The sequence below is a fragment of the Myotis daubentonii genome, chromosome 1 (assembly GCF_963259705.1).
Source record: "Myotis daubentonii chromosome 1, mMyoDau2.1, whole genome shotgun sequence".
NCBI classification, from domain to species: Eukaryota; Metazoa; Chordata; class Mammalia; order Chiroptera; family Vespertilionidae; genus Myotis; species Myotis daubentonii.
In genome coordinates, this window is record NC_081840.1 from 176,730,051 (window position 1) to 176,755,567 (window position 25,517).

At 37.8% G+C, this 25,517-nt stretch overlaps 1 protein-coding gene across 5 annotated transcripts in view; it reads right to left on the reverse strand.

Annotated features, from left to right (window-relative positions):
• Positions 1 to 25,517, reverse strand: part of ARHGAP24 (Rho GTPase activating protein 24) — a 542,367-nt gene that overhangs the window by 205,820 nt on the left and 311,030 nt on the right. The window contains exon 1 of one of the 5 annotated variants that reach the window (XM_059666179.1): positions 1,632 to 1,882. The exons of 3 other annotated variants lie outside the window; for them this stretch is intronic. The gene's annotated coding sequence lies outside the window, so the exon portion shown is untranslated. Of the gene's footprint in view, positions 1 to 1,602; positions 1,883 to 25,517 lie in introns of those variants that run through there. One more of the 5 variants, XM_059666170.1, reaches the window with a different exon arrangement.

Genomic DNA, 25,517 nt, shown 5'->3' on the forward strand with positions numbered 1-25,517 from the left:
CACATCCATGGCAACTTCTACTACAGAACACAAGTAAGAACTTGGACATAAACCAAAAGTCTCCTGAGCACCTAAAATAGATGTCGCTCTGTCTATGCACTTTGGTACATGCATTTTTCTCATAAAAAATCTCATGGGCCATTGGAGAATGTTATTGTCTCTCATTCCACATATACTATTTTATAAACCTTTTTACTGGTTTTCTTGTACACAGCACAAAATAAATAATAATTATACAGGGGTAGTTGAGATTGAAAGGAGTTTTTTGAGGAATGCAAACTGTCCACACTGATAAAAAACAACAACAACAACAAAGTCACACTTCCCTATGGATGGTGCGCACAAGAGAAAAAAATGTCCTATAAACATAATACAAGAATTTTGAAAAGCACTGTGATTATTAGGTCTTTTGACATAAGAAGTAATAGCCTTAGACACCACAGAATAGGCCCCCAAAGTACATTTCATTATAGAATAGTTCCACAGTATACACAAGGAGAATGCTGAGTAATTCAGAAAACATTAAATTAAATTTAGTTCCCTCTAGAGAGAGATCAAAATATAGAGTGGATCTCAGAAAGTTAACTATCCCAAAATAACCAAGCTTTCTTTCTAAAGCTTTTGGATTTTTAGTGGTAAACTTGTAAGCTTTCACATTTTTTTTTGCAAAGGCCACCTATGTAGAACTCCTTAAGTGTCTCTATTATTTGTCTTTTGATCAGCAGCAAATGGTATAAATCCGCTATCTGGTTCTCTGGGAAAAGAGTGACACCTTGGATGACAGGGTGGAGTCCCTCCTGTCCCCTGCACTGCCACTGTGGGCTATCCCCCTTTGCTCCCAGAGCCCCTCCCGAGTTCAGCGATTTGAAGTCTTATTGCAAATGCCACTCTTCTTAGGAATGTGGTTCCTTTTAAGTGGATGAGCTTAAGTAAGACACATTTCATTTAAAAAAGAAAAGGCAGGCTTACCATTTTTAAAAAAATAAACGGGAATAAAAGGAAGGAGGGGTTAAAATTAACAATTAAATATAAAAGCAAACTAGAGGTCAAAACCCCAATTCAAAAATGTATGTTTCCCAGGTCAGACCCATGAAGCTAAGATGGGGTCAGTTAGCCTCCACTAAGTCTGTTCAAGTACCTGGAGCACCCCTGCCCTAGTCCTCTTGTCTGATTGGCTCTATGTCGGTTCTGCACTTCAAGTTGAAGATGCATTAATCTATCCCTCCCCTTTAGCCGAGAACATTCTGTACATTCTGTAATGTTAAAGCATCTCCCTCTTTATCCCACACAAACAATAAGTACAAAAACCTCCCATGACAAGAAGCAACAGAAGAACAAAGCTCAACTCTGCTTTAAAATAAAATAGCAACAAAGATCATTTGGCTCCTGAAAACAAAGCCCAACAAAATGAAGTAAAATCCCAGTAGCTTCACTTAATCAACAACCACGAAACACCGTAGTTAGGAAAGCAGAGCTATCTTAAAGAGAGCACTTTCTCTCAGAAGAGAGGTAAGGTGTAGGAAAAAGGTCAAATGACCACGGAATACTTGTGCCCAGAAACAAATGACCCTGAAGGAGATTTCAGTGCGTAAAAAACAGTACCTTATAAGTAACTGGTCTTGTCTACTCACAGCTGTTCCCAGTGCCGGCTCTTGTTTAACTGTCTACTGCCTTCAGTTTAAAGTTTATTCTGTTGGCAGAAAAGTACAGAGCTTGTCTGGAAAATGCTGTTTGGACATAAATCATTCCTTTTAAAGCGGTGGTAGCTGTATTCAGGCTTTCTTGTAGAGGGGGTTATAAACTCTTCCTGTAGCTAGTTTTCTTCCTCCTCCTTTCCTTCAGACTTACTCAGTATCCTCCTATCCCATATATTGGAGAAAGAGACAGAGAGAGGAGAGGGGAAAAAAAAAAAAAAAAAAGAACCACTAGGAAATATACCTTAAATAATGTAGTAATTGAGCACTTAGAAAAAAAAAATAAAAATCAATGAGAGACATAGAAAGTACATCAGAGTCTTAAATATATTTAGTCCTAATGACCTCATTTTATAAATAAGGAAACTGATGTCTAGAGAAAATATAATCTGAGCAAGGTCACTCACACAGCTAATTAGTGCCACAGCTAACAATAGAGACAGCATTTTACAGCTCTCAATTCAATGGTCTTTCCACCACATTAGTTAACTGAGGGGAAATGGTTTACCTTTTCCCTCTGTATCCTTGTATACTACCCAAAGGAGCTGGCAGGGAGCAGTAACACAATTTATAATATAAGAACCATCTGTTCCAAGAGAAAATATTTATCTCTGTTTTAAAATTAATACTGAGAGTTTCCCTATAATGTTTCATTTCTTTGTATACTTATGTTATAATCTTTTTCTTTGCTGATTTTCCAGAATATTTGTTGTTGTTGATTATTTATTTTTGTTTTTCAATTACAATTTACATTCAATATTATTTGGTATTGGTTTCGGGTGTATGGTACAGTGGTTAGGAAATCATGTATTTTCCAGGATATTTTTATGTCTTGGGAGTTGTCACTTTTCAGGGGATGTTATTAGTATCCCACAGTCCTCAACGAGGACTACTTCTATAAGACATGTTGCTAGGAGAGGTGTTACAGCAAGTCTTTAACATTTCTACCCAATACCAGTGATATTGTTACATGGTTCTTGAGCTAGAAACATATTACTATTTCCATAAATGCCCACTTCCAATTTTCAAGTTTTTTTTAATCACACATATAAATTAATTATGATTATTACTGATTATATATTCTGTTAAATAAAGAGAAGCAGAATAATAATTTTTATTTGCTGTATTTCAAATTAAATGTCCTATTTATATATAAAAAAATTATTTCCTCTAATTGAAGGGGGATTGTCTTTTTTTATTTTTATTTTTTTAAATATATTTTATTGATTTTTTACAGAGAGGAAGGGAGAGGGATAGAGAGTTAGAAACATCAATGAAAGAGAAACATCGATCAGATGCCTCCTGCACACTCCCCACTGGGGATGTGCCCGCAACCAAGGTACATGCCCTTGGCCACAATCGAACCTGGGACTCTTGAATCTGCAGGCCAATGCTCTATCCACTGAGCAAAACTGGTTAGGGCAAGGGGGATTGTCTTTAAATAATTTTTTAAAGTTTTCCTTTCTGAAATGTATTCATTCACTCATTCATTCATTCACTTATTTCATAAATTGAAAATTTATAAACTTACCTCATCTTTCCATTGTGGAATATAATAACTGACAAGCAATAACTTTTTAAGAGAAGTGCGTATTTTTTTTAAAGAAAATCAATGGGTTTAGATAGGAAATAAGGCCAATTTTCTATAACTACCTTGTTATTCATTCGCACACTTTAAGCATGTGCTCAAAGTTTATTTATATCCTATTTATTGAGTTGCTCACTCACATCAATGTACATCCCCAGGTGAGATAAACCAAAATATGAAGTGGCCCAGATTGAAATTGCTCTGGTCACTACTAACCTTTCTACCTGATTTAGTTCCTTAAAATATTAAAATCCAAAATCTGAGAGTAATTACCATTTACATTAATCCAAAACACTAATATGTCAAATATGACAGGAGTTTGGCACACTGATAGACATTACTTGGCTTTACTAAAAGTATTCTGTATTTTTCTTTTACTTCTTAAACTTTACTTTTTACTTGAACATTTGCCTTTTGTCCATTAAGAGGAGCAGGAAGGAAATATGAGTAAAACCTTGAAAGAGATGTTGACTGTGAGGAGACACATGGAGATTTAGATGGAATGAGTCAGGATGATTCAGGGTTGGTGAGTGGACACAGGAAGGAAGGTGTAAGGAGGAGTCACGTACCAGCAGGTTTTTTAGAACAGAAGTGGGCTGAACCACAGACAATAGATTATAGGTATTGAATTCAAGAACCCAAATCTCCCAAAATAGGTTAAGCAAAGAAGGAACTAGCAATTTTGGTGACCAGTGCAAGCAATAGGAAATTGGCCCCCAAACATACTTTGTAATTCATGACATGGTTCATTTCTACCCATTGGAAGGGAGGCATGTGCTGTCAATATATGAATTCAACACAATCCAAAATAGCACAATGATATACAACCATTTAAAAAAATTGCCCCTCTATATTTAGGTCCCTTGGACATACTCCAGGTTGCCCTATACTCCAGGCATGCTCTGGATTTCAGAGTCCGAGGGTAGTGTGGAGGGGAATAGTTACTGTGTTATGAAGGCTGGACCTGTGGAGTTGAATTTCACTGATGGAAGAAGTACTTAGAGAAGAGGTGAACTCCAGGGCAGACTATATTAACACAGGCAAGGCAGTCGGAATTCTCTAACGCTTGATCTCCTCCTCTCAGTTTTCACGTTTACAGTAACACTAGAAGAAGGCTTTTACTAAGGAATCCCAGAGAGCAATTTTGTGATAGCAGTGAAGGGAAGTGACTGCACAAACAGCTACTGGGTTATAATATTCCATGCTTGGGTGGAGATTTCTCACATGGAAGTTTTTAACCGTCCCAGGAAACAAATGCACATAAAAATCTCAAGCATCAACTCCTAAACCAATTCAAGCTCATGCCTACTTTGTTGCTCATCTCCTCTCGCAATCCATTCTCCCGCAGCCAGAGTGATTATTCCCTTCTTCATACCCTCTGATGATTTCCCATCATTCCTCTACTTTATATCTTCCAATGATTTCCTATTCCCCCTGTTTCATACCCTCTAATGGTGTCACATCATTCACTTCTCTCATATTCCCCAATGACTTCCCATCATTCCCCGGCTTCATCCCTGAAATAATTTCCCATTGTCCTCAGTATAAATCCAAATGCTTATTTATGGCCTCCTAGGCCCTGCACAATTTTGCCCATTTATCTTTCCTACTGATTTCCTAGCATGATAGGCATATCATTCTAGAATTTTTCTCCCTCATATCTTCACAGGACTACCTCCTTCTCAGCACTCACGACTCTCATCTCCAGCCCAGCCAGCATGGCTCAGTGGTTGAGCGGCAACCTATGAATCTGGAGGTCAGGGTTTGATTCCCAGTCAGGGCACATGCTGGGGTTGTGGGCTCAATCCCAGTATAGGGCATGCAGGAGGCAGCCAATCAATGATTCTCTCTCATTGTTGATGTTTCTATCTCTCTCTCCTTCTCCCTTCCTCTCTGAAATCAATAAAAAATATATTTTAAAAAAGAGTCTTCTCCAGTGCTACCTCCCCAGAATAAAGACTTCTTGACCACTCTAGCTAACCATCTTTTTCCCCACATATACTCACTTCCTACCCCATTTCCCTGTTTTGACATTTCTCCATAACACCACTATCAAAAATTACCTTTGGTTCTTTTTTACTTATTCACTAATTAAAATAGTTGATTAGTTAGTTTAAATATGTTCACTGTATCTCCTCTAGAATAGGTTTTATAAGGTCAGAACTATATCAGAAGTTATAACTAAAATTAGAAGCATAAGATCTAGGATTTTTTAAAACCACATTATTCCCAGTGTTCAGAATAGTGTCTACTATAAAATAGGAATTTGACAAATATTTCTGGAATGAATTAATTATATTTCTTCTCTGGGTTACTCCTCTTCAGTCAACAAACAACTAACATAAGTCCATAAGTGTGAAGGCAAAGATGTATCTACTTCTGCAATTGGCTTTGCAAACCTCCCTATGGCTCAGAGCTAGTATAACAGGAAGTAAGAGCCCCCACTGGGCTCTCCCCATTTATATCTACACAAGGTGCCTCTAGCCCTTGGATTTTGCTAACACAAAGGCCGGAATATACCCTTGACTTGCCAGAATATCACCTTTAGTGATGTGTGATAACTAGAAAAGTGATTACATTTACTAGAAGGTCCTAAGAGCTTCCAGACATCTCCTCTATTTCCTGAATCTGGAGTAGCTGTCATTATTGAAATAGCAGATATCCTAAAGTTAATTCTATTCTTTCCAGGTGTTTTCAAGAAGTCGCTCTTTGCTGCCAGCTCTTTAGGAGCAGAAGTAAATCCTTGCATTCACAGCATATGTTTCTAAATGAAAAGGGGACAGACAAAATAATTTCAGAGAGGTGAGCTCACAGATAACTGAATCTCCCACCTCAGTTCTCCTCCACACTGATTCAGAGCTCTCCAGTGAGCTGTAAATTAGATTTCCTCTCCTGTCTCGTGTCATACAGCTTCCTAATTACCTGTACTAGTGAGTCAGCCTTTCTGGGCCCCGTGGCTCAGGGACATTGTGGGATAATGTGACTGGCTCAACACACCCGGGGTCCAGTCACATCAGAAAGGTGGCTGTGTGATGGCAGGCAAAAAGAAAGTGATTCTTTATTTGGAAGACAATGATTTTTCCCTAAGCCTCAAAGCAGCTGTGTTCCCTAGGACACCAAGGAAAAGAAAATTTCTTGACTGAACACTCTTGCTGCTCAGTGGTATATAAAATAATTAAAATCATTCTTGCAAAAAAGTGCCCCCCTTTTTTAAAAGTACATCTTTATTGATTTCAGAGAGGAAGGGAGAGAGAGAGAGAGCTGGAAACATCAATGATGAGAGAGTCATTGCTCCATTGCCTTCTGCATGCCCCCTACTGGGGATTAAGCCTGCAATGCAGGCATATGCCCTTGACCAGAATCAAACCCGGGACTCTTCAGTCTGTAGGCTCACGCTCTATCCACTGAGTGAAACCAGCAAGGGCTACAAATATTTATTGTCTCCTATAGACAAGGCCTTGTGAAAGGCAATGATGTTTATATAGTAAGTATTCCTTGTTATCTCATGGGATAATATTTTTTCTTTATCTAGAATACAAATTTCTCTAGGAAAATAAGTAAGCATTTTTTTCTTTCCTTCCCTCCTTTCTCTCTCTCTCTCTCTCTCTCTCTCTCTATCTCTCTCTCTCTCTCTTTTCCTTCCTTCCTACAATTTCTTGAAGCCCATATATATGAGTCCATGTAATGTGCAATGTTTGTGTATAAAGAAAGGGACAAAATCCTTTGTCAGGAAGATTACCCTTGGAGGTGGGAGTTTATAGACTATTGGGGAGATCCGCATGGGGTTGTAAAGAAGCCTGGACTAAAGATGGGAAGGGACCAAAGGAGGCTTCCTTGAGCAGGTGAAACCAGAGCACATTTTGAACACAGGAGGGGAGAGGAAACACGCCAGGCAGGAGAGGGGGCACACTCGGGTCACTTCAAGTAGTTCTTATAGAGCTGGAATGTAGAACAAAAGCTATAGACTAATAGATAAAATATGCAGAAGGAATATAGACAGAACCCAGGCTCAGGAATTTGGTTTTTATCCTGAAGGCAATAGGTAGTTACTCAGGGATTTTAAATAGGAGATATTTCATGTGTAGAATGCTAAATGAAGAAAGAATTTAGAGACAGGTGGTCTAAAGGTCTGCTTCAGAGGTTGTTTCTTTACCCAAGCAAGACATTGTGGTGGTCTGAAATTAGGCATTAGAGACAGAGAGACGAGATGGCCTCAAAAGATATTTAAAACTTTCCATAAGTAAGAAGATGTGAGAAAGGCAAACTTACTTCCAAAATCTCTAGAACATGATTACAGAAAAATGTATCCAGTTATCAGAATTGCATGGAAATGTAGTAAGTCTTCATTACAAAAAAGACATTTTTCATAAACACTCTCCATTTGCAGATGTAGAAGCTGAGCCACAAACTTGAAAGAGTGACAGAAGCTTTTGATTCCTGTCCATCTGACTATGAAGCCCATATTCTGGACACTAAATGTTTCTTTGAGATCAGGCATTTTGAATACCTTTGGGAACTTGGGTGACTAGATTTGAAGAGATTGGAATATAACTTGGCAGTATCGTAAGATATTCCTTAGGCAGAACTGCTTACATTTTCTAGGCATAATCATGTTCATATTGGAGACCTAATGTACAAACAATTTGTATTTGCACGGTTTCTATAGAACTATATGTTTAACTCCCATGCAAGACACAAATCCTTCATCAAATTCCTCTAGAAAATCTAATTATTTTTTAAGCTTGGAAGGTTTATTCACACTCTATTAGGACAGCCAGTTGAAACCAAAATAAAAGTGGACTTGGCAGATCAATCAAGTCAAATATTGAGTTTTGAGTAGAATAAAGTGTGGAAGAAAACTCAGTTTCAATGAATCTAGGAGGGCAAGAGGTAACACTCTTAAGACTTTGAAAATAGAAAGGAAGAAGCATAGCTCAAAAAGGAAATGATGGCTGAGATTTGTCTCAAAGGATGGAGCAGAAAAATTCCTTCTCTAGCATATTTTATATCTACTATGGGTAGGGTTACCATACACTTTACTGCCCAAACCATGACTCTTTGAGAGTAAAAGGAGGTACTATTATTAATTACAACGGGAAAGCAGGCAAAAACCAGGACTCACATAGGCAAAACTGGATATACACCACCCTACATAGAGGTCGGCACTAAAACTGATCTTCAGATGATGACAGTATCAAGAATGAAGTCTTAGGTCTTAGAGTAACTGGCTTCTAAAGTGAGGCAAGACAAGCACAGTCAGAATTCTTATACAACTTGGGCAAGGTATTCAATACCAAGGCCAGATAAACTGCACCATTGGGATATATTAATTATTTCAGTTCTACAACTTTATTAAAAATGATACAAAACAATAAAAAAAAACAGTCACAGATAATATATACAGTATCTAGTCTCAAGTAAACTAATGTATTCACATAAACATTTTGGCTATAAGTGATATTGGTATAGATGGGTGCCCCTAGCTATTTTGATTATTTAAAAATAAGCACAAGCTTAATTTTTCAATGTCCTGGCCAGAGTGGCTCAGTGGTTGAGCATGAACCTATGAACCAGGAGGTCAAGGTTCGATTCCCAGTCAGGGCACATGCCCAGGTTGAGGACTTGATCCCCAGTGTGGGGCATGCAGGAGGCAGCCAATCAAGTATTCACTCTCATCATTGATGTTTCTATCTCTCTCTTCCTCTTCCTTCCTCTCTGAAATCAATAAAAAATGTATTTTTAAAAAAAACACCAAATGGAATCAAATCTTAATCCACTCTTCTGCCCCACACCTGAATTATTTCCTAAAATGAGCCCATCCTTCCCTATATGGCAAGGTTCCTTACCAGATTGGAAAAGGGAAGGATGAGCATAGGACAAATAGCCAACATGCCCAGGGACAAACAGCACACAACAGACACAATTAATTAGGTTTCCAACCTCAGTTCTATCAGCAACTAGCTGTTTGCCCTTGGACAAAATACTCCCCTGAGACTTATTTTTCTCTTATATAAAATGAGAAGATATCATAAGATTACCTCAGAGGTTCGATCAGATGTGAAACTTAACTATTATCTGAAATAATTGCCTCCCATATGTTTTACATTTGCTTAAGGTTTATTTATCCATGAGGACTGGGATGATGTCTGTTGCATCCTGAAGAAATTTAAACAGCCAGTTATTGACAAAACAACTGTAATAGTAGCAACAATAATGATTTCTTAAAGACTCCCAGGAACACAAACATAGGCAATGGGGAGGCATTTCATTTTTTTAAAGCATATAATAGAAAACCTATTAGGATTTTCTTAGGGGAAAAGTCACCAGGTGTAAAACGCCGAACCACAATGTGCTTTATAGTTTTGAGATAGTAAGCTTCTTTGGCCTCCCAAAACACACCGAGGATCAAGCTCCGTGAGTTTATACTGAAAAATATTTCTCTCAGAAGTGTCAGGTTGCTTCCCTATGCTGTCACTTTTCACAAGTAAAGAACGAATCCACGTTTACAGGACAGAATGTTGGAAATGATTAGAGGAAGCACCTTCCTGGGCTTAATCTTTGACAAGTCCCCAGACACACAAGCACAGTTCCAAAAATAATGAAAACAAATTGCCTGCTGATCCTGTGCTATTGGGCTTTAGGTGTCAATGCAACCAAATATAAGGAAGCTGGACTTTTCCCTCACATTATTTTGATTCCTTTTCAATACAGAAGTAACATATTTCCTTATTAAAATATAAACAATATGAAATGATATAATGTATAATTTTACCTTTCTTACCCTCTCAACACTCACCAATATTATTTCCAAGAATTAATCACTCTCAACAGTTCGCTGTGCCTTCACTCAGATCTATCTATCTATCTATCTATCTATCTATCTATCTATCTATCTATCTATCATCTATCATCTATCTATCTATCTATCTATCTATCATCTGTCATCTTTCATTTATCTATATCCATCTACAAAGGTGTATATTTGTACACATACACTCATGTGTAAATCCACAAATCTGTGTTTAAAAAAGAAAACATTATCTCCCTTTATCCCAATCTTGACACAGTTATTAAATTTATTGACCTGTACAGCCAAGTCAGCAAGCATAGTAATAAATGTGTCCCTTTCCCCATCATAAAATCTCTTCTCCATCTTTAAACCCCTGGACCTATCTGTACAACTATCAGGTGGCAAAGAAAAAAAATTGCAATGTTATTTTCACTAGCAATCACGATGCTGAAGCAAAATGAGTATCTAATAAATGTTTACTGATTTGAATGGATGAATCACTTCAAGGACCCTAATCTCAGCCATGTGGAGAAGCTGCCAGGAAACAACTAGATGTGAATTGACACCCATAGTAGCCATTTCTCTTTCTATCAAGAGTTCTAAATTGCTTTTGTGAATGTCTCTTAATCATTGCTTTGTGTGAGGAAGCCTGTTTCAAACCTGAATACTGTATTTTTCATCCTCACTATATGACCACTAAACAATAAAAAGTGTGACTTGAGTAGATTCCCCTTCTTCATCATAAATTGGTCTCGGTAGTGTCTCCATCATTTTAATCAACACTCAGTTGGGTTTCTCAATCCCAGTATCCTTGTTGAATTTACAGTGTCTGATAAAAGATGCCAATGCATGTTTCCCATAGCCTTTCTAGGAAAATAAAGCACTACTATAAGCCAACCGTTAGCCAGCAGTTATTGAACTGGTAAACTTATCACAGGCAGTTTTAGCCTATCCAGAAAATAATTTTATTTTTCTTAGAAATTTTAGTCAGTATATTCTTTATGTTTTCACCTTTGAAACTACATTTTTTTAAAAAACATATTTTATTGATTTTTTACAGAGAGGAAGGGAGAAGGATAGAGAGTTAGAAACATCAATGAGAGAGAAACATCGATCAGTTGCCTCCTGCACACTCCCTACTGGGGATGTGCCCGCAACCAAGGTACATGCCCTTAACCGGAATCGAACCTGGGACCCTTCAGTCCGCAGGCCAACACTCTATTCACTGAGCCAAACTGGTCAGGGCTGAAACTACATTTCATAGTCCCTTGGTTGTGCAATGAACTTCAATTCTTAAGATTTTTTTCTTCACAATATTCAATGAATCTATCATCACTTGTGTTATTAATATCTTCCTATGAGAGAATACATATATCAGTCATGGAGAGAGTTGTCATTGTAATTTGTTATGGAATGTTACATTGTTTATATTCTTCAAACTCAATTTGTTATTAATAAGTAGATGATTTTTAAAGACATAAGACAGATGAGATTGAAAAGAGAAAGTGTAGTTAGAAAAGACAAACAAGGACTAAGAACCATAGCACTCCATAGCACTCCAATGAAATGTTAGATGTGTTAATAGTGTGTGTGCAGTTTATAAACATATGAATTAGATATAGTTGCAGTGGGATATGTTGTTCATTGAAACATCTGGAGATGCCTGCTTTAACTCTTTTGAATGCAATAACAAAAATAATTGTGCAAGGGTAGAAGGGCTATAGTAGAAGTATGAGTCATTATTAGGTTTTGTAAATTTTATTTTGGAATAATTTCAAATTCATAGAAAAATTGTAAGAATACTACAAACAAAATCCATATACCCTCCCACCTGATTTAGTAATTTTTATCTATCAAAATACCTATATGCATACATTTTTTCTGATTCACATTAGTGATTTAGAGACAATATATACCTTTATCAGTAACACTGCGTACTTCCCAAGAGCAATATTTTTGTTCATAGCTTCAGTATAATTTTCAAAATTGTAAAATTTGACATTAATACAACATTATAACTACTCTACAGTCTATACTCAAATTTCTAAATTGTCTCACTAATGTCCTTTATAGCCACTATTTTTCCATTTCAAGATCCAATCTATAGTCACCCATTGTGATTGGTGTCATTTTTCTATATTCTCTTTTAATCTGGAACAGTTACTCAACTTTATTTTTACCTTGAAATTTTTAAAGGGTACAAGCATGTTATTTTATAGTCTCTCTCTCAGTTTGAATTTGCCTAATATTTTCTCATGATTAGATTCAGGTTATGCATTTTTAGCAGAAATGGTAGAAGTGATGTTGTGTCCTTCTCAATGCATCATATTAAGAGGCGCATGCTGTCAGATTGCCCTGATATTGATAAAGTTAACTTTGACCCATTTTCTTAACATACACTCACAGAGTGTTTTTAGCACCCACTGATGGATTAGTTAATTCTTTCCATTCCTTCTATATATATTAGTTGGCACTCTATTGTAAGAAAGAACTTTCTCATCATACCAATTTGTTATTCATTTAGGTTAATATAAACTCATGCATTTTTATTTTATTCAGTTAGTCAAACAAATTATTTTATTATGTACTTTATTAATTTTTTTGAAAAAAGAATTAATTACTTACAAGTCCTGAAAATTACATGGTACACCTAGGAGGACTACACTGCAAGGTCCTGAGTAGAAAGAGAGAGAGCGAGCAGGCCTTGCTTCTGCTTTTACTGGGGTCCAGGGTGGAGCCTGGGAAATTTAAAGTTCCACAAAAGAAAAAAACAAGCAGCCCAACTGGTCAGTTATAAAAGCAAACAAGATCTCTAAAACGCAGGAGAGGTGGGGGCTGGTTTTTTATCATGTGCTCTAGTACTTAAAGTATTTTAGACTTAGCCAGTGGGAGCCCCTTCAGGCTAGTTCCTGTGTCCTTTTGCTATGTCACTATCATTTTCTGAATACTTCCTTAATTGTACACTTAGTTATCCTTTCCCTGTTCCAGACTTCAGTCAGTCTTCTCACCTTGATTTATTTTAATGCAGAATGGCATTTAGAAACCAAGTTCTGAACATTCATGACATTGCTTCTAGACCCCTCCCTCAGATAGAGTTATTAAATATATATATTATATTTTAGTTTTTAAAATATTTTTTATATATTTTTATTGATTTAAGAGAGGAAGGAAAGAGGGAGAAGAGATAGAAATATCAATGATGAGAATCATTGATTGGCTGCCTCCTGCACACCCCCTACTGGGGATCGAGCCCTCACCCCAGGCATATGCCTTTGACCGGATCAAACCCAGGACCCTTCAGTCTGCAGGCCGATGCTCTATCCACTGAGCCAAACTGGCTAGGGTTTATATTTCAGTTTTTTAATCATGTTTTGAGTTTTGACAATATGATTGCATTTTCAGGTTTAAAATATGGGAGATTATCATTTATATTTCCTCCCATCTCTCCTCCCACTTCCTCCTACACTTTTGTTATATATAAATATTGACAAAATAATAAGGTTATATCTGCTTTCTGTTCTACAACCCTATTTTTGCCAGTTGTTTAATCTTAGTCCCATAGTTATATTAATTCAATGTCACTGTGAGAATTTTATCGTATATTCCCATCCCCCAGTTTTTTATTAGGTTCATTTTCAGTTTCATGAATTTCACATTGGAATAATTTTTTCAAGGAGGCCTGGGTATTGACTGTACAATTGCAGCAGCCACTACAGCTGGCCTTGATGCATTTTCATTGGTATCATTTTATTATTCTCAGAACTTCCGGTGTCTTCTGGCAGTCAACACTGCTGTGAGGAAGTCTGAGGTAAGTATGTTTTTTACCCTTTGTCTGCAAATTGATTTTATCATCTGAATGCCAGCAGAATTTTTTCTTTTTCCTTATTCTAGATAACAAGGATATGTCCAGATACTTATGTTTTATGTCAATCTGATGTGTCCACTTAATCTGCAAATTGAGGTACTCCTTTCACTCTACTTTTTTTCTTTCTTTCATTATGTCTTTAAATATTTTCCTTAGTTCATCTATTGGTTTTTGAACTTCAGGGATACCTATTATTTCCTTCTCGTCTACTTTTTTTTTTCTTTTCTAATTATTCTAGTCTCTCTGTCTCCCCTCTGCTTTCACCACAATTATTTCAAATATTTCTTTCCTTCCCGCCAGTGATCTCATCTGCAGTTCTGTCTTTCTATCTTTCTTCATTCTAATTTATTTGTTAGATTTATAAAGGTCTTTTTAAGTTCTTAATTTATCTCTTCAACTCAGAAGCATTTTTTTTTCTGTTGCTTTATCTCTGTCTTTGAGCTCACATCTATGGAATTCATGGTTTCTTTAGGAAATTTGTTTTCTTTGAGAATGCATAGCATTGGGTACTTGTGGAGGACTTTAGATTTCTACTATGTTTTTATCCTCTCTTAGATATTTTTCAATCTATATTTGGCATGCTATTCTCATGGTCTTCTCTTTGTTTCTTTTTAATTATTTTATTTTTTATTGTTGTGATTTTGCTGTAATTCTGCTGCAGGCGGTCATGCCACTTCATTTCACTTTGCTCATGGTTAACACAGCAGTCGCTTCTAGACAGTCTCTTCCCTGAGTCTGTGAGGGTGAATCTCTTTGGCACCCTCCCAACTTTGTAAGAACACTGTTTATCTTTCCTTCAGAGCAAGGATGATTCTTCAGCAGTGGGTACATTTCTTTGGCTGTATCCTCAGAATATCTTAAGCTTTTCAACTTAACAGCAGTTCCTTTTTTCAACAGCCACTTCCAAGGATAAACAAACATGAATAAGGTAGTAAGCATCATAGCATTAAATATACAAACATGCGCTGTCTTCTCCAGTCATTCCAGTCACTCATTTGCCAGACAAAACAAGGATAACAGAGTTGAACTTCTACCAAGAATGTCATGGTTTGGGAAGAGCCTCTCTTTCTCTCTGCATTATATTTGACAGTTGGTAACAACAGCTACAAACATTTTACCACTGCCTTGACTAAAATATAATACTGAAATTTGAAAGTATTTTCTCTCTCTTCTTTAATAATTTGCCCATCTACAGAAATCTATACACCAAAGAGCAGATGTCATTTCCCTTCCTCCCTCCCAGGTACTCAGGTTGGTTTTGTTGTTGCTGGGATGCTCTGCTCAAGTCTGCAGGGCTTTTGGTAGATCTGGACATGCCTTCCTCCTCTTCTACAGGAATGCCATAGCTGTGCTGTGGGCTCAGAGCATGTATTAAAGGTGGTGAGGTATTTGCATGTGAGTGTGTGTCATGCTCATAGAACACATACATAACAAACACAGAGACATTCTAAAAAACACATACCTAAATGGAAATGGACAGAAGCAGAGCAACCTGGAGAAATAGTTAAATTTATTCAAATTCTAAACATTAAAATTTTAGAAGATGAGCTTGTAGGACCAATACACCATTTAAACTATTTCTTAAGCATTAAAATTGTGAGAAAGTTTTGACTTTGAGAAGCAGAAAAAGGCAAGTGGACTCGGTGTTGTTTACTTTTTCAAGTTAGAGCTCATAAATGACCTTAGTGTTTTCTTGTCTAGTGGGAGGCACTTGGCACAAGTGGGGAATTTTGCATTTTTTAATTATGGTTTTGTCCTAGGAGACTTTTCTTCTATTTTTCACATGCTATGTTTCCTTGTTTGTGGTCCTAAGTCGTGCAGAAATAAGTTCATGATCTGCCAGAAGACACAGGGCCATACAAGGCTGTATTTCTTAGTCCTTAACAAGTATATGATCACCTAAAATATATACTCTATCTAAAATACAGATTCTGATTCTAGCCAAAGGATGGGGGTGGAGACCTGAGGATTTGATATTCTAACAATGATGCTCATCAGAGGGGTACACTTTGAGGGACAAGGGATATGCATGCTACTGATTTTAAAAGAATGGTTCAATTTTAAGGGTCCAGAGCAGCGGTTCTCAACCTGTGGGTCGAGACCCCTTTGGGGATCCAATGACCCTTTCACAGGGGTCGCCTAAGACCATCGGAAAACACATATATAATTACATATTGTTTTGTGATTAATCACTATGCTTTAATTATGTTCAACTTGTAACAAGGAAAATACATCCTGCATATCAGATATTTACATTATGATTCATAACAGTAGCAAAATTACAGTTATGAAGTAGCAACAAAAATAATTTTATGGTTGGGGGTCACCACAGTATGAGGAACTGTATTAAAGGGTCGCGGCATTAGGAAGGTTGAGAACCACTGGAGAGTCACTGCAATGGCCAAGGAACAAGGAGTTCTTTCAGTGTGTTAACTTGCATCTCAGACCTTTATGCAAGTACAATAGATTCCCAAAATCTTCTTCCAATATTTTATTATTCTCTCCTCAATCTTTGTCCTTCCTTCCTTCCTTCCTTCCTTCCTTCCTTCCTTCCTTCCTTCTCTCTTTTTTTCTTTCTTTTTTATTTTTATTTTTTATTTTTGGCTCCACTTACTTCTTTGATGCCAGCCCCCACCCCCTTCTCCACTTCCTTCTTCTATATATAGAAAGATAACTGAGTCACAATATTCTGAAATATGGAAATGGGACCATTATTTTTATGACTTTTTCCTTCAGAGCTTTAAGTATTTTGATTTTGCACTATTACTGTTGATGTTATTTTAGGCTGAAAACAGATTGTAAATTACAAGAAATCTCACTCAATAGTAAAGTACAGCAAATCAACAACTTCAATGTTTGCACAAATTGTAATCTGTAATTCATAAGGGGGGGGGGAACGAATACATGCTGGAAAAGAAACAACCCTGACACAGAAAAGTGACTCCACATATTGTGAGTAAATTTATTTCTGTTCTGTCCTCAACTTTTCAATACCAAAGGACTATGCTGTACATGAGATTTCATGTTTCAAGAGTATGGACACTGATTTTATTTATTTATTTATTTTTGCTAATCCTCACCCGAGGATATTTTTACCATTGAATTTTAGAGAGTGAAAGGAAGGGAGGGAGGGGGAGAGAGAGAAAGAGGGGAGGGAGGAGAGAGAGAGAGAGAGAGAGAGAGAGAGAGAGAGAGAGAGAGAGAGAGAGAGAGAGAGAGAGAGAGATTTGAGAGATGATACATTGATTGGTTAACTCCCGCATGCACACCAACTGGGATCTGGGGTCAAACCTGCAACCTAGGTACCTGCCCTTGACCAGGAATCAAATATGCAACCCTTTGGTGCTCCAGCTTATGTCCTAACCACTGAGCGACACCAGCTAAGGCATGGCCACTGATTGTTTTGAAAGTATTTTCCATCTGGAAAAGTTAGCCTCTGTCTTTGAAACCTACAAGTAGATAGGCTGCCGGAAGCCAATTCCAGCATGTCAGCAGGGCTGCATCACCTGGAATGGCTGAGGGAGGGCATTTCCCCAAACCTGAAAAGGATGCATGGGATGATTGCTTGTTGCCAGACAGCTAAGGGCATTTCAATCTACATATTATTGCCTCCTACTGGCCAAACACCTGAACAGCCGTAGGCAAATTCCCCAATCTGACAATGGATTCTGTAGGAAACGCTACCCTCTGATGTGTAGATCTCCACCTTGACTTAGGACAAACTGTGTTAATAAATAGCAAGGGGTCCTGAGACAAGAAGAACCTAGTACCTTTAGCCAAGTCTTCTCTGACTCCCCAATATGCCTTTCAAAATTATGTTTCATCTCTGAACTCTTATTTAATTTATGCACAGCCTTTCTCCAGATTTTGAATCCTTATTGATGTCAGATCAAGACCACTGGCGTTAATAGGCTTTCACGGTAAGCTTTCAGTTTTCATAAAAAACAAGCACATCCATCTCATGACCTATCCCCACTGTCTTCCATAGTTATTTTTAAATTTTTGTCCTTCTGAAACTGCAAATACATAGCAATTTATTTTACTTAATTATGTTTTCTTAATATATCAGAAACTTGCTAATATAAAATAGATTTTTTTTATTTATTTAAACTGCTGTTGTGCTTTGAGACAGACCTAAGCAAACATGAAAACACTTTCACCCTGAAGAATTTTTCTTATCTCTTCCCCCCACAATATTTTTACATATGTACCTTAGCAAATCTTTTGACCCATTTTTTTCTGGTGCTTATTTTCTAAATATTATTCATTCTGAATCCATAGATAGCACTTATGTGCTCTGAATTAAACCCATGAATCAGTCAAAACAAAACTTCAATATTCCACTCACAAGCATATTCTTTTATTCTGTTCACTACATAGTATAATTCACACATCAACATAATTTTATTAACTCAGTCTCACCAAATTAAGTTGAAGAGCACAGTTTTAAGTACTAGCTACCTTTGTTAAACTCTTTTTAGACTATGTAGTGTATTTAAGAGTTTACTTTCATTCAAACATTAGCTCAGAAATGAAAGCTTATGGGTTGATTTCCATGGTATCATTCATTAAAAAGCTAAACAAATATCTCTTTTTCTATTGTATGGAAGCAGATTCTTATCATACTTTTCAAAGATAATCAGCCATTTGGGCCAACAGGCAAAAATCTGTAGGTCTTTCCTATGGTAACATATGCCTTTCATAGGGCAACAAGTAAGTGTGCCTGGTTTATTCAAATACAAACACATGTAAAAGTAGTAAAAGTTTTCTGAATGGAAAGTACTAATGAAGAGCTGTATAATGAGAAATCTTTGAGAATAACAATAACAGAAAAAGGGATGTACTTATGCCACACCAAAACTGCTAATATAAAACATCTCCATCCTTGTGAGCATTCAGAATTTGCTTGTTTATAGAAACAGAACAAAAGTAAGAAAATGTCCTTGGTTTCTCCTCTCTGTTAGGTGATGGTTAAAAAAAACAACAACAAAAATAACACACACACACACACACACGCACACACGCACGCACACACACACACACACACACACCACCAATTACTTTGGGGACTGGAGAAAAGGAAAAGAATGCACCTCTAGTTTCTGTCAACAGCTCGACACTAGAACAATTTCAGTGTCAGATATTGCTTCTCAATCAATACCAAGCTCTGTGGTTAAAAGAACTGCATCAAACCAGTGTTTCATCTGGTTAATGATATCAGTGAGGGTTATCTCTACACAGAATGAAAAGGTCACCGGTCAAATAGCAGTGACTCCCTCACATTGTTATTGCTCATTGATTGTTTAAGGACCCTGCATAGAACCTGCTCCTTTTAAGGCACTGAGTTTGGCAGGGGAGAATAATAACCAAATGTTGCCTCTTAGAGACCTCATACTAGACAGAAAGTGGATATCAACAGCCTATCTCTTTATAATAATGTATCTAAAATGAAGTATGAGGAGGTATACATTAAAAAGAAGCCAAAGAAAAGAAACTCTGGCTTAAAGATTTCTTGGTAGTAAAGAAACAAAGTAAATAAATAAAATGTTCAAGAAACCCCCAGAGTTGTTAGTAAATTCAATGGCATTCAGCTAATATATGATGCTGAATTCTATACTTTTTAAACAAATCGCAAATCTATTTCCTCACAGACCTTGAAATTCATTAGGAGAGACAGAAAATGAACATTTAAAAAATAAATTGATATGGAAATGACAGGATTCTGACTTTTGGATTTTACATACAATGTAATGTAAATAGCAATCCTGTTCATTGCTGCTTTTGCATTTTGTAAAGGCCTTTCCTGTGGAGGCCTCTAGTTTTGTCATGCCTGGCAAGAAAGTGCAAGTTGGTGAGTGCTGCAGCCTGCAGCCGTGGGCAAACTACAGCCCGCGGCCCGGATCCGACCGTTTGAAATGAATAAAACTAAAAAAAAAAAAAAAAAAAAAGACCGTACCCTTTTATGTAATGATGTTTACTTTGAATTTATATTAGTTCACACAAACACTCCATCCATGCTTTTGTTCCGGCCCTCCGGTCCAGTTTAAGAACCCACTGTGGCCCTCGAGTCAAAAAGCTTGCCCACCTCTGGCTTAGAAGGTACTTTATTAGCTTTATCACAGACTTCTGGAAATGTACAGACTGTCACCCCACCAGTAATATTTCAGAAGGGTAGAAGAGAAGAATTTAAAACACTCCGTCCTTTAAAATAAATAAATGGACAAACAAATGAAGTATAAATGACTAAGTAGTCCTGACTCCTCTCTCTGCCACTTGAAGGCTTGGGTCCCCTCTCCTCTCTTCCCTGTTGGGTGGTTGGATGCCAACCCTTTCACTTTTTCAGGCCTCTTCCCTCCTCAGAGCCTTGCCTCTTGTTGGTGTGCCTGCCTCAGGGGATCAGTTATTTCAGTGGCACTGGGATGGACCTAATGATTTTCCTGTAAATTGACAAACTAGTAGGTTTGATCGCCTGAAAAATAGAAGAAACAACTGTTTGTGGAAGTGCCCTAGGGACCATAGTTAATCATTCTTGCAAATAACATTACATGGGTTATAGTTCGGGTTTACTGCAACCAGTGTTTTCCCTAATATAAGAAAATAATGGCCTGGCCAGCATAGCAAAGCGCCAGTGGTTTATCACAAATGAGTGCCATACCACGTGCTTTTTAGAACTAAGTAACAGTGTCATGTTATTCCACTGGAATATTGACTGCCTGCAACTATAAAAACACCAGAACCTGGCAGTGGGTATATGTTCAAAATACTGATATCATGTTTGCATAATTCAAAAGTGATACTTTTTAAAATATTTTATTTTAGATAGTCATAGGAAAATCAGGCATGAAGGAAAGATTTAAGCTATTATGTCATTAAAATTTAAATATGTACTTTAAAAAAATCACAGATACTCCTTGGTTTTCCTTTCTTTAAAAAACAACAGTATCTCCAAACTTGTTGATCGTCACAATTCTGCTAATTTAACCAATGGCACTGCACCTATTTTAGGCACACAGGAGTTCTTTGCATAGGTGTCATAGGAAATTGCTTTCGTCTCTTTGGTGGGCCTGCTGTTGGAGGTACTCCTGGCAAGAAAAGAAGGCTGCAGAGCCTAACGTGGAGGCCGGAGCTCCGGAGTCAGACTGACCTGGACCAATCCCAGCTCCTTGCCCATGGATGCATGACATGGGCTTTTGTTTCTTTTAACCATTTGGTTTCCCTTATGTGGCTCATTTGTAAAATAGAGATAATCTATCTCACAGATTTGTTTGAGGGAATAATTCAGATAAAAAATATTCAAAGTACTTAGCACTGTCACCTTTAAAGAAACCATCATTTTAATAATAGCACTGTTTGTTAATTTATGTTAATTAGCTTTGGTACAGGGAAGGTTGCGAGAAGTGGAAGACTGGCAGCAGGGCATCATATGTTCTCTCTCAGATCCTTCTTTTAACCACCTTCTCAGCTTCCCTTGTCATTCTCACGGAAAAAAATACCGTGTGATTTTCTGGACATGAGAAATATGCTCAAACAGAGCCAAACTTAATGTATATGTATAATTGCATAACATAGTTTCTATATAAATATTGATTAAAATTTCTTAATGAATTGTTCTGTACTGTATCTGAGTATTGGGACAACTATTTTGAGCAAATCGGCCTTTCTTAAATACTGTGCTGTATTCACCCATGGCCATATGACATTTCAAATGGAACACTGAGCTTAAGCAGAATACTGCAAGATGTGCTTGCTGATGGGATGCCTTCATACGCACTAGCAATGCAATTAGACCATGGCCACTGGCCAACTGGCTCAGGTCTTGAAAAGACAATAGAAAGGCCGTGAGACATAAACAGGAACTTTGGGGAAGAAACAACATAGCACTGTTGATCATAATACAGCCGTTACCATGGACTCAGTTTTTCCTCTCTCTGCACAAACCTTAAATGCGTTTGTTGGTTCACTGGAAGTTATGCTCTGTTCAAGGAGAGAAGCCAGCACTCAGAAGGTTAAAACTGCCGGTATGACATAGTGAAAAGTGGTCACTGCTGCTGCTTGGGGTGTTCTCTGCTTCGGAAACTCACCTTCATTACTGTGCACAGAGAGAACGTACATATGTGTTTCAGGCATGTTTTTGCTTACTCTGAAATTCTACCCTTTTCTCTTACTTATTTGTTATTCATTTGACCCATGCATCGGGACCACATTATTTTCTCTTCCTTTAATAATATCCTTTCTCAGTTAACTCAGGTTTCCCAATAGAACTTCCATTGGTTTCCCTTTAATTCCTTTTTCTCAGTTTTATCTCTTCTCCCCCATCCCCCTTTTGATTGTAAATTCCAGCGTGGATGAACAAAGAGGGGAATTCACTTGTATAAACAAAAGGCCAATAAAGATTGGAATGCTCCCAGGGGGGCTCATTTAGGGTGGGATGCAGGTGATGGTGAAAGATGAGATTGGAAGAGGACAGCATTCTCACTACTGGGAGGTGTCAGCACCTGGGGAGACTAGGGGGATATTAGCACAAGGCTTGAAGAAATGGCTCTAGAACTATCTTGGTTGCACTGATAAGACTCAGGTGCATGTTTCTTTACATGCACTTTGATAAAGCATGAGACAGAATCAGATTAGGAAGAACTCCAGCTATCTCCGAGCTGTTGTCCTCTGAAGCACTATTTGGGGAAGTAATTTCAGCTTCAATACCACCATGAAAAAATGAGAACCTATCCTCCCAAAATAATCAGAGTAATGTTTTCCTCATGACCATGCCTTCGTTTTTCCAGTTGACATTGTAATGCCTACAGAGATCTCATTACTGTTGCTTTCCATATTTTAATTTTAAATTATTGATAAGCTGTGGTAATACTGATCCATGACTGAAAACAGGCAGAGGTGGGGAGCTAAGAAATATTTTTCAGAGAGCAATTGAAACACTGCAGATATGCATCTGTAAAAATTGGAAGGCAGAAAACGTACATAAGACACAGTGGGCTGTTCAATTTGTGAACTACTTGAGGCAAAGTCAGATCTCTTCTGAGTATAATTGATAAGAATCACTAATGTGATGGGCCTTGAACTCTTCCAAGCTCTGTCCTTCTTGGCTTAGGGCCTTCTGCTCTTCCTGCATCTCATCACCATAGCAATTACAGTCCAAAAAACATCATATGGCAATGATTTAATTGGCATCAAATCTTGCTCCAAAGATGTCACAGGTGTTTTGGTCCTATTCCCCATTTTTCCCATTTAGAAGCAGATTACTCAAATAGCAGAAAGAAAATGTCATTTCTGTTGCCATATGGGAGGCTCAGTGCTATAGTTAAAGAAAAACTCAAATAGAAAAGCCTAAGTTTCTTAGACCTGAAAGTAATATTCCATTGCAATATAAATGGCATATCATATGATTGAAACATTTACTAATAAGAAGTATAAAAGCATGTTTTAAAAGTTTCAAAGTGACAACCAACTTCCTCCCTTTTTAACATCTGTCTAGTTTATTATCCCCTCCTTCCAATCCCACTGCCACTGAACCATTGCCCAGAGACTCACTTCCTCAGACCTACTTCTTAACATGCGTTAGCCTCAAGTGCAATTCTGTTCATATAGCTTTGTGCCGGTACCTGCCAAAGTGACCACAGAATAAGAGTTGAATTTCTTAATACTCTGCATAAAGCCTTTCACAAGCTGGGCTCAACCACCATGCCAAAATTACAGCCATTAGCCTGTCTTCAACAACCAAACAAGTATCAATAATCATTCTGTTCCTTCTTGCTAAATGTTATTTCCACTACTTTGATTATAAAAATCCTATCTGTATTTTGAGAACCTGTTCAAATGCCATTTTTTCTCATTACATCTTCCTCGATTCTGCTGGCAGAAAGTAATTTTCCCCTTCTTTATGCCCCTCTCACATTTGGTTTTATCTTTCTCCTATAGGCCTTATTAAATTATTCCCCCTAAAATTACTAATGTATAACTATCAATTCACCGTGTGGGATTCCAATGCAAAGGGTCCCAGTATGACACATAAAGGAAAACTGGGATTGAGAATAATATTTTTCCATAATATTCAGGGTGAAATCAAAATTCTACAATGATCCTATATAATTAAACCCTAATATGCAACTTGACCGAATGGCAGAACAACCAGTTGCTATGATGTGCACTGACCACCAGGGGGGAGATGATCAACCACAGGAGCTGCTCCATGGTGGTCAGTGCGCTCCCACAGGGGGAGCATCGCTCAGCCAGAAGCCGGGATCACGGCTGGCGAGTGCAGTGGTGGTGGCGGGAGCCTCTCCTGCCCCACAACAGGTGTATATCCCCTCGTGTCCTGGACTGCGAGAGGGCGCAGGCTGGGCTGAGGGACCCCCCTGCCCCCCAGTGCATGAATGTTGTGTACAGGGCCTCTAGTATGTTATATGTACCCTCCTTGAATATCTGATAGTAAAATTTGGATATTAAAGTGGTTTTGTTCTTGTTAATGGTGAACTAAGTTGTTCACATCATGCCTTCTTGTGGTATACACTGGAAGGGATATGGTAACAATAAAAAGAATAAAAGTAATTTTTATATTCAAGTCTCACTATCATAATTATAGCAATGTCTGTCCCTTAATCTCCTGTTCTTAGGAGGGTCCTGGAGTGGCTCATGCATCATTTTCCTTGACAATGTTCTTCTCTTCCACACACTGTGGTCTCTGTGCCTCTCATTGTGTGGTACACAATGATGCAAATCATTCTTCCCTTTGTGCCCCCCTTGTCACCTTCCAAAAAGTTGTTCCTTCTCATGATGTCTGGTCAACCTGTTCACTTCCCTCCCTCTATTGTGCTGTGTGTATGGTGCTGTGTGAGAGGCTCCCCTCTCACAGCATAAAACTGCAAAACAAGGTGCTCACACTCCTTATCCAAATTTCCTTAGAGGACTGGATTGGAAGATAATGGAAGTGATATTCCTTCCTGCAAACACACCATCTGGGTGGAGCTGGGGTATTTGGGCTCCTTATCTGCTGGAGGGAATACCTCTTCACTTGGCATTCCCGTTATCTCAGCCTAGCCATTGTCCTTCATTTCCCACTACTGGACTTTAGGCGTCCTCCCTCAAAATCCCCTGAACTGGGGCTTAATTCCTGGCATGAACACAGAGAACAGGCCCCTTTGGGATCCACACTCCCATAGGTACACAGCTGTCTCCAGGAAGTGCAGCTGATGCACACCTTAGAGTTGACAGACTTTCATTATAATGACTAGGCTATATTTCTCTTTTATTCACGTGTGTGTGTGTGTGTGTGTGTGTGTGTGTAAAACACACTCATAAATAGATTATTGACATCATTGCATTTTATAATGGAAGTAGCAGTGAATAAACTTTTAAAAAACTTTTGGGCCTTTAAAAACTTTTAGAGCCCATAATACAGTTAGCATTTTCCTAAAGTCTTGGTTTCATTGACCCCTTGCTGCCCTCTAGTGAGTGTCTGCTATATCCCCCTCGGCTTCCAATGGGATGAAAGTTGACCTGGGGAAAGAGAGAGGGAGCCTGACTCAAATGTGCTAAATGGATTCATTTTAGGCTCAGAAAGGTCATCCA